This window comes from Rhincodon typus, chromosome 23 (genome assembly GCF_021869965.1).
Source record: "Rhincodon typus isolate 14 chromosome 23, sRhiTyp1.1, whole genome shotgun sequence".
In the NCBI taxonomy this organism is placed as follows: domain Eukaryota; kingdom Metazoa; phylum Chordata; class Chondrichthyes; order Orectolobiformes; family Rhincodontidae; genus Rhincodon; species Rhincodon typus.
In genome coordinates, this window is record NC_063354.1 from 38417968 (window position 1) to 38426948 (window position 8981).

The 8981-nt window shown below is 41.6% G+C and overlaps 1 protein-coding gene across 9 annotated transcripts in view; it reads right to left on the minus strand.

Annotated features, from left to right (window-relative positions):
• The window catches only part of LOC109912679 (myosin-16), a 269712-nt gene that overhangs the window by 147812 nt on the left and 112919 nt on the right, over positions 1–8981 (minus strand). The window contains exon 1 of one of the 9 annotated variants that reach the window (XM_048610915.1): positions 1870–1997. The exons of the other annotated variants lie outside the window; for them this stretch is intronic. The gene's annotated coding sequence lies outside the window, so the exon portion shown is untranslated. Of the gene's footprint in view, positions 1–1869; positions 1998–8981 lie in introns of those variants that run through there. 9 annotated transcript variants of the gene reach the window in all.

Genomic DNA, 8981 nt, shown 5'->3' on the forward strand with positions numbered 1-8981 from the left:
CCACCATCTTCCCAGTGCTGCAGGCTGCAATGGGTAGCTGTGAACTACTTCTGTTCCTGCCACCCACACCCTTACAGAGTATTGTTCCAGGAAGGCGCTCCACTGTCCAGTTAAGTGCCCGAGAAGTGCCCAATTCATTGGGATTTCCTTAAATAGAATAGAATGTAGAAATTCACTGTCATGTGCATTTTTACAAAAAAGTACAATGAAAAGCTTTATAAGTTGCCATTCCATGGTGCCTATATTAAAGACACAAGTCATAGATGAGAAGAAAAAGAAAAAAAAAGTAAAAATTAAAACAAAGTTCATCTCGAATCAGTTTTAGTTCGGGGAAAGCCGGTTAGAATGAGAAACGCTAGAATGCCTGGAAGCCACTGCCGAAGATGATGTCCACGCTGAGACGAGACTCCCAAACCTGGAGACTGACATGCCACGCCGAGACCGCCCCTCTGGCACAAGGTGACTGCCACACTGAGATGAGACTGCCTGCTGCTGGAATACCCAGAACGAGACACCCACACTGCACTGAGATTGCCACACCTGTCTGCTGGAATACCCAGAATCCGCCGAAGTTGACCTCAACGTCAGTACGCGAATCCAAGACCACCCCTCCACGCAGTCATTGGGCTGAGAGTGCCATGCCAGGTTTCGCAAGCATGGGCTAGTTGGGTTCAGTCAGTACCTTGGTGAGGTGTGCTGTTTGATATGATCAGCCAGGCTTCAGGACATACAGCTTTTTAATAAAGCTTGACAGTTAATTGTCAATCATCAATTGTCACATTCTCCGTGGCACTGCCTTACCAATCAGGTTCTACTTGCTAATCAATCAACACTCCCCTCAGACTGCACAAACATTACTTTTCCCCTTGAATTATTATTCTTTCTAATTGTCCTGACAATAGCATGACAAAAAGTTTCAACAAAATGTGTTTTATTTTCCAAAAATACCCAAGATCCACATTGCTAAGTACAAGATCAAGAAATACTCAGTTGCTGTACGTAAAAATTTTTGTTTAAACTTGAGCATATGCGCTCAGCCAAATTCTGCTAGATACTGGAAATGTTGATGGAAAATAGTCAGCCACAGAACTTATGGATAATCTTGGTGAATATCGCATTAAGAAAAGACACAAAATAAGGCTCTGAACATCTCTCTCGGCAACACGCAAGATCCCCATCACCTCCAGTGAATACTTCCCAAGCATTCCATTTAGATTTCCATCAGGTTACGGCAAGTTAAATTCAGCAAGGAAAAAGATTCCATTGCATTGTTTTGAAGAGGTGAAGGAATTTTCTCCCAAAATCTTGGACAACACCCATCATGATAACCAATTACACAGTATCTGGTCATCCAGTTAATTATCGTTTATTGGGCCTTGCTGTGCACAACTTGGTTAACCCATTCCCCTACAACTGCAAAAATGACAATACTTCAAAAAGTAATTCAAATCAGTGTTAAGGCATTTTAAAAACCTTAAAGAAACAAAAGTCAATAAACACAGAAAAAAAAAACAGATGTCTCTAATTACCTTAGAGAAGTTAATGTAGAAGGCATCCAAAATGCACTGACTATAATCAGCATAAAAGTTAAATGCAATGCATAGAACCGGGTTCTTTAATGCCGAGTTGAAGTATTGACTATTCTGAGCGCATACCAGTTCCAAGTATGCTTCAGGCCCATTCTCTCCTACAATGGATAAGGTCAGATTTTTTTTTGTACTTTATCTTTCAAATCTTTACTTTATAATTCAATGTGCACTTAATGCTTCAATTTTCCACGTAACGCTTAATTTCTACCCCAATGAAATACCCTGCTATCCTGGACTCTTGAATCATTCCAAGACCTTGCCTGTAGGTATAACTACTCACTGTTTATACTTCTGTCAGTTCTGAATGGGTAATTTATCATCTGTTTCTGCCTATGACAGAAGCTTGGATCATTCACTCATCAAACTTCGCGTCTGGGGAGCCGCCGTTTGTCATTTGGCACTGTTCATAGATGCTTCTTTTTGATCTGAATTGCACTGAAGCTTCTTAACTTTCCTTTGAGAAGTACAATTTCTTTAACAGTTGGTTACATCCAAGCATATCTTTAGTTCCTTCTGTATTAAGACAGACCATAACAGACAAACCAAGCGAATGCCTTCCAGGTCATCTGTAAATTGCATTAGTGCCTGTAATTCTGTGCATGTCTGGTCACACTTGAGAAGTCAATGGAAAAACACTGCTGTGTGTCAGACTGCATTGGGGATTCTGACAGTCAAATGGTTAATGTCGTGTGGAATTAAACATTTGTTCAAATTCTTACCTAAAATGGGTAGCATGATATGACAAAAGCTTATAAAATTTTCACCTGGTAAGAAATTACTTTCAGAAATTGCCAATTAAGAATTCTACTTTAGTCCACGTGACTTATTAAAAAGAGATTACTTTCTTCTAAGAACCTTCCAAAAGTTGGCACAGTAGTCTGGGAGATTGCCAAGACATGGGAGCGATCGCTTAAAATTACTGTAATGGAGTGAATGACTGGGTTCAGTCGTTTTGTGCAAGGTTCTAGTTCTGCAGTTGTTCCTCAGGTGAAAGGATGAAAATGATTATGCGTATTAGAGAAATCACAAGCACACGGAAATAAACAAAATCAACAAGAACTGGGATAGCTATGAACACTGTTAAAAGTGTAATGTTTGTGTGACAAATTGCATTACATTTTTCATTCTTTCCCTTAGATGCTTCAATGACAGAAAGACTTCAATTTATATTGTGCTTTTTTTACAACCCTGGGATCTCTCAAAGCACTTTACAGCCTCTGTTAGTGAAGTGGGGACGGTGCTGTAGAAAGTCAGCAGCCAATATGTGACCAGAAAGGTGTGATAGATAGCAACTTGACAATGACCAGATTGTAGACTGGTTGGGGTATAAACACAAGACAGCAGCAAGAACCGCTCTCCTTCAAAATAAGGACGTGTATTCATTTACATAGTGAATCTTAGGTCAGCATTTCAAAGACATAATTCTTGAACGAATGCAAGAATTCTCTCAGCGCTGTCCTAACGAACAATGTCTACAGTAATATTTAGACCTACCACCCTCTGCTTCAGAGACAAGCATGCTGCACTGAAATGTGGATGACAATATGGTGGCAAATGACCAATTGCCAAGGTTTTGCTCATGGAGATGCCCCCAGACAATAGCACCCTTTCTTTTCCCATTATTTGGATACTGCTGAGCTAAAACCTGCATTTTCATGTTAAGGACACACTTTGACACATACATACAATTCTTGGTGGCTCTTTCCCCCAGCTGTTGGAAATATACATGCTCAGACAATGGTAATTGGAAAAGCTCTAATCATTTAAAATTGAGATAAGTAAGGTACATACAAAAAAAGTGTGCAGGAGACAAAATAGACATCAGCAAATTGTATAACTAATTTTTCACTGCACTGTATTTACATTCAGTGTAACGTACGATCATCACCTCCATGAAGTCTCATGTCGTCCTCCCAGAAGCCAGTTTAATCCTGACCATAGATTTACATACCACGTTTAGCACAGGTGCCAAGGTGGAAATGATTTTTCACTCAAAATTGCAAATGGGTAGTGTAAGCGTATCTTGAGAAACACACACAGAATGTCAATCTTATATCTATTATGGAGCCGGAAGGAACATGGCCCTTACATGGAGAGAGTGCACCAGGTGTATATTTGAGAGAGGGTTGCATTTATTGAAAAGGTTGAAACGGCATACTTCATTCAGGTATTATATTTAATATCATGGCTCCTTTTTGGGAATCAGAGAGCCAGCAATTCCGCACCCCCTGTACTTTCATCTTCTCTAGAGTCCCACACAAAACCCATCCCAGTCACACTCTTGTTTCTTATGCATCTACTGCCCTATAGCAGCACAATCCACAGACATAGAATCAACTTCAACAGGTATTTCACTGCCATCAAGCTCTATTTTTCCATCACATCACTCCAACTGCAGCCATGCTGTCCGTGTTTCTCAAACAACCAGTCCTTGATCAGTCATTACTTCCTCCAGCTCAACGTAGCAAAGACCTCATCTATCAGCTTTGGGCCTGCCCATAATCTCCTCTCCTTTGCCATCAACTCCAACCCCTTTCCCCATCATGGTCTCAGACGGAGTTAGACTATTCACATGTTAAGCCTGACCGAAGATGTGGGCTCCCAGCAACATCTCCATAACTGTTTACTTGCCTTGGGCTTTATTATCCATCCCAGCTCCACTACACTAAAATCCCAATACACACCTTTGTCACTCCTAGATTTGAGTACTCCAAATTCTCTGCTTGCAGGTTACCCATTCCCCATGCTGTATGAACCTCATTTGTCTAAAATATTCTGTTCCCAATTAAGTCACACTCATCATTGTTCTCATCTTTGAAGACTTACCCTGGCTCATTGTTCCTCAGCGTCTCAATCCCCATTCTTGTCCTCATCCTTCAAATTTTTGGTGGTTTTTAACCATCTATACTCTGGGAAAGGGGAAAGGTGCAATGAAACCTAAAATATTTCGTGCAATTTTTGTCTCCTTATCTGAGGAAGGATGTTCTGCTTACGAACGGAATGCAATAAAAAGGTTCACCAGACTGAATCCTGGGATGGCAGGACTTGTATATGAAATGACGCTGGACTGGTCATGACTATATTGACTGGAGTTTAGAAGATTGAGGGATGATCTCACATTAACCAATTGAATTCAAACAGGATTAAGTAAAGACTGGAAGGATGTTCCTGATGACTGGGAACTAAGTGCTAAACAGTTGAAAGACACGGTGCAGAGCATTTAGGATTGAAATGATGAGAAACTTCTTCACCCAGAGGTGAGCTTGTGGAATTCTCTGTCACAGAAAGCAGTTGAGGCCAAAATATTGGAAATTATCAAGAAGCAGTTAGATATAGTTCTGGGGACTAAAGGAGTCGATGGGTATGGGGCGAATGCTAGAAGACGGTAGACGATCAGTCAGTCATGATCATATTGAATGGCAGAGCAGATTCAACAGGGCCAAACGGCCTACTCCTGCTCTTACTTCCTGTGTTTTCATCCACCATCCTCATTTTTTAAAATCTTCTCCAACCTTACATTCGGCCCTGAGCATACAACATTGCAGCGCGTCATACTTATCCTGTTCTACTTTCAATTTTTGCGAATTGCTCCTCCTCTTTTTGTTTTGGGAGCGCAGCCTTCGACATGCCTGGGGCCCAACTTCCGTCATTCCTTCGCTTCAAAACTAAATGTCGTCCAAGCCATCAGTAAATGGCTTGGCACAGCGTCTTTTTAATTTAATATTGCACTGTGAAGACACCAGGCAGCTTCATTAAAGACATGATAAGTGCAAACTGATGTTCCTGTTACATGCCCGAATCCCAGCACTTACACAAAAATTCTGATTAACATCTGACTCTCATCTCTGCTTTTGAATATTACGCTTTCCTCAGTTGAAATTCCTTACTTTTACCAGACTTTATATATATTGCTGCTCCAACACCTTCTCATCCGTCGATCTGCTCTGAAATGGTCGCAGCTAACCACAATGTATGTTTTCTTTCTGCTGTTTGCACCCAGGAGAAGTTCAAAGTTAGTTGATGGTCTGAGGCGGTTGAAGAATTATTGCCAGAAAAGATAAATGATCTGTTCGATGTTATTCCCATCTGCAGTAGTGATTTATTACTCTAAAATTCATTTCAAAGTGTCTGTTTATGTGGAAGGATAATTATCTGTTGACACTGGTGCAGTTTGCAATCCTTTACATACAGATGGAAAAATCACGAGGGCAGCTGGAAGTTTCCTTTAAAATATAAATTCTACTTCCCATGCTGCAGTCAAATTTACGGCACAAATACTGCACAGAAACACCAATTTGTGCATACTTGTACATTAAATAATGTCTAAACTTAGTAAGTTGGGGCATCATGAATCTTTTAGAAGTATTGCATCTTTCAGGAATAGGAATAATAGAGGGTTATAATGCAAGAAGGATTTCAGGGATCATATCCAAATTAATTGTGATACTATTTTCTGTATCGCTGTTACAATCAAACCCATTATGACTGCCACCACCCCAGTTTGCACTAAATTAACACTGGCATTCCAACCAGCTAAAAGAATGATGTGTTGATATCATGAAAATGCCACCCTCTTCCAAAAAAAGGAACACTCGATTATACCTGTGGTTAAGCTACGTAGTTTTAATAAAGACTGCATTCCCTGCATTTAAAGATTGATAGAAGTGACTTGGGAAAGATGTGAAATGGCTCGTCCTGAGCTTCCTCAAACTACAAGTAAAATTAATTTACGTCTACTGCAGCAAACAAAATAGATCCTGGCACAGTTGAGCCATAAGACCAGCACCATCTGGTCCACTAGATTATCCCACTAGATTTTAGTATTCCCGTTTAGAGAAGCAGAAACTGCCCTTTTTGAGAATTTGTGCCACTCACTGTATAATCACCACAACTGAGATGAACTAAAGAGAGGTGATTACTGTTTATTACTGAGGAGTTGCCACAAATGAAATTGACAGAATTTGAATCATGTTGCTCAAGTTTGTGTTGATTCAGCAGATTTACTTTGCGTTAAATGGCTGGGAAGCAAAATGTTCTGCCTCATTATTTTAAGACTTTTAATCAGAAATTCTCCTTCAGTGAGAAGTTTCACAGGACAATGACTGTCACTTCACTAAGTATTTTGTGAGGGAATCTTGCAGGCGGTGTTTCTGTGAATCTCCGTCTGTGGGTAGTGGTCATGGGCTTAGAAGATGCTGTCTAAGAAGCCTTAGTTAATTTCTGCAGTCATCTCAAGAGAGTAAACATTGCTTCTACTGAGCAGTGAATGTTGTTTGTGGATGTGGTATCAGTCAAGCGGGCTGCTTTGTCCTGGACGGTGTCAAGCTTCTTGAGTGTTGTTTGGGCTGCACTCATCCAGGCAAGTGGGAAGTATTCCATCACATTCCTGACTTGGGCTCTGAAGGTGGCGAATGCGCTTTCAGGAATCAGGTGAGGAGTTACTCACTCTTAATCTCTGACCTGCTCTTATATTCACACTCATCATTGCTGATTTTTGGTCTCAACACCACTTGCCTGTTTTCCCTCTAATACCACTGACTCCCCGGTTTAGCAAAAATCTTTCTAATTTAGACTTCAACAAACTCAATGACCCAGGCTCTATTACTCTCTGGGGAAGAGTAACCCAAAGATGAATGACACTCAGAAAACAAATCCTGACCTCCATCTTGATGTTGAGAGCTCTTGTTCTTACATCAGGTCCCGTAGTCCTAGTACATCCTACCAGGGGAAATATCCTCTCAGAATCTACTTCCTCTCAAGGTCTCCTCAGGATCTTGTATATTTCTATAAGATCACCTTTCATTCTTCTAAACTACAATGGGGAAAAGGCCCAAACTGCAACTTTTCTTGATGACATACAGCCTTCATCCCCACAATGACTCAAATCAACTCTGAACTGAATTGCTTCGAGCACAATTATATTATTTTTCAACGAAGGAGACCAAAATTGGACATACTACTTGAGAATCTCCCCATTATCCTGTTCAGCAGCAGTAAACTTTCCTTATTCGTATATTTTATTTGCATTGTAATAAACACCAACCTTCCATTCCAGTCTAAAGGTGTGTAGGTTACATGGGCTGGCCGTGCCTAACTGTCCAGGGATATTACCAAGGCAGGTGGATTACCAAGGTAAATGTGGAATTACAGGGATAGGGTAGGGGGCTAGATCTGGGTGGGATACTCTTTTTTGGGGGGGGGGGGGGAATGCTACAGACTGGATGGGATGAATGGCCTCTTTCCACGCTGTAGGGATTCTATATGATTTGCTTTCCTAATTTCTTGCTGTATCTGAAGACTAACTTTTTTGTGACTCATGTACCAGGAGATTCACATCTCTCCATGCCTCTGAGCTCTCCATTTAAAGAGCTGACTGAGATCTTACCAAAGCTCAGTTTAACTTCATTGTTGAACTAAGTGAATTTTAAACATAAACTCACTCTGCACAGAGTCCTGTGAAATATGAGAATATGGTACACATTAGGAACATCTTCCACTGATTTAGTTGAATGAACAAAAAATTGCGTGCTGCATTTCTGAAACTTGTACCCATTGCAGGAAACACAGACTAAACTGTAAATAGTTTAACAATGGTCTCCTCGGGCAATTCATAAATTCACACATGTATATGTGAATTTTCTGGTACTGACCCTGCACACACACCCCCCCTGTAACCGCCAACATTGTGCCAAATATCTCACACAAGTACCTATCACACTAGGTGATGAAAGAAACTTCAGTTTCACAGAGGCCAAAAGAATGCAACAGTTCCCTAGAGACGCAGGTTTGAGCCAGGAGGGCATAGAGGGAGGCAAGAAAGCCCAGCAAGTCAATAACAGCATTTTGTAGAGCAATCCAGTCAGTCCTACTCCCCAAACTATCTCTACAGCCCTTTAAGTTGACTTCCCTCGTACAACAGTTATAGTCTCCTTCTAGCTAACAGTATGCTTGAAGCACAAATAGCTTCACACAGGCCGAGATGGACATTGGGCTAATGATCCCAGCCTCCAAATAGAAAGGCCAGAGAGTTCACCTGCCCAAAGGCACATGAACGGAGACCCCATTGGGCACTGAGAGATCCCTGGCCAAGGCCAGGTGAAATTCGGGCTCCCACGCAGTGATCCATTGTCTCCCAAAACCTGCGAGAGAGAGAGAGAGCGCGAGAGAGACAGCGAGAGAGCGAGAGACAGCCAGATAGAGCAAGCGAGCCAGATAGAGCAAGCGAGCCAGAGAGCCAGATAGAGGCAGAGAGACACAGAGAGAGAAAGCGACAGAGAGAGAGAGCGAGCTAGACAGACAGATACAGCAAGAGGGTCAGAGAGCACGACAGAGAGCACGAGGGTCAGAGAGCGAGACCGAGAGCGAGAGCGAGCGAGACCGAGAGCGAGAGCG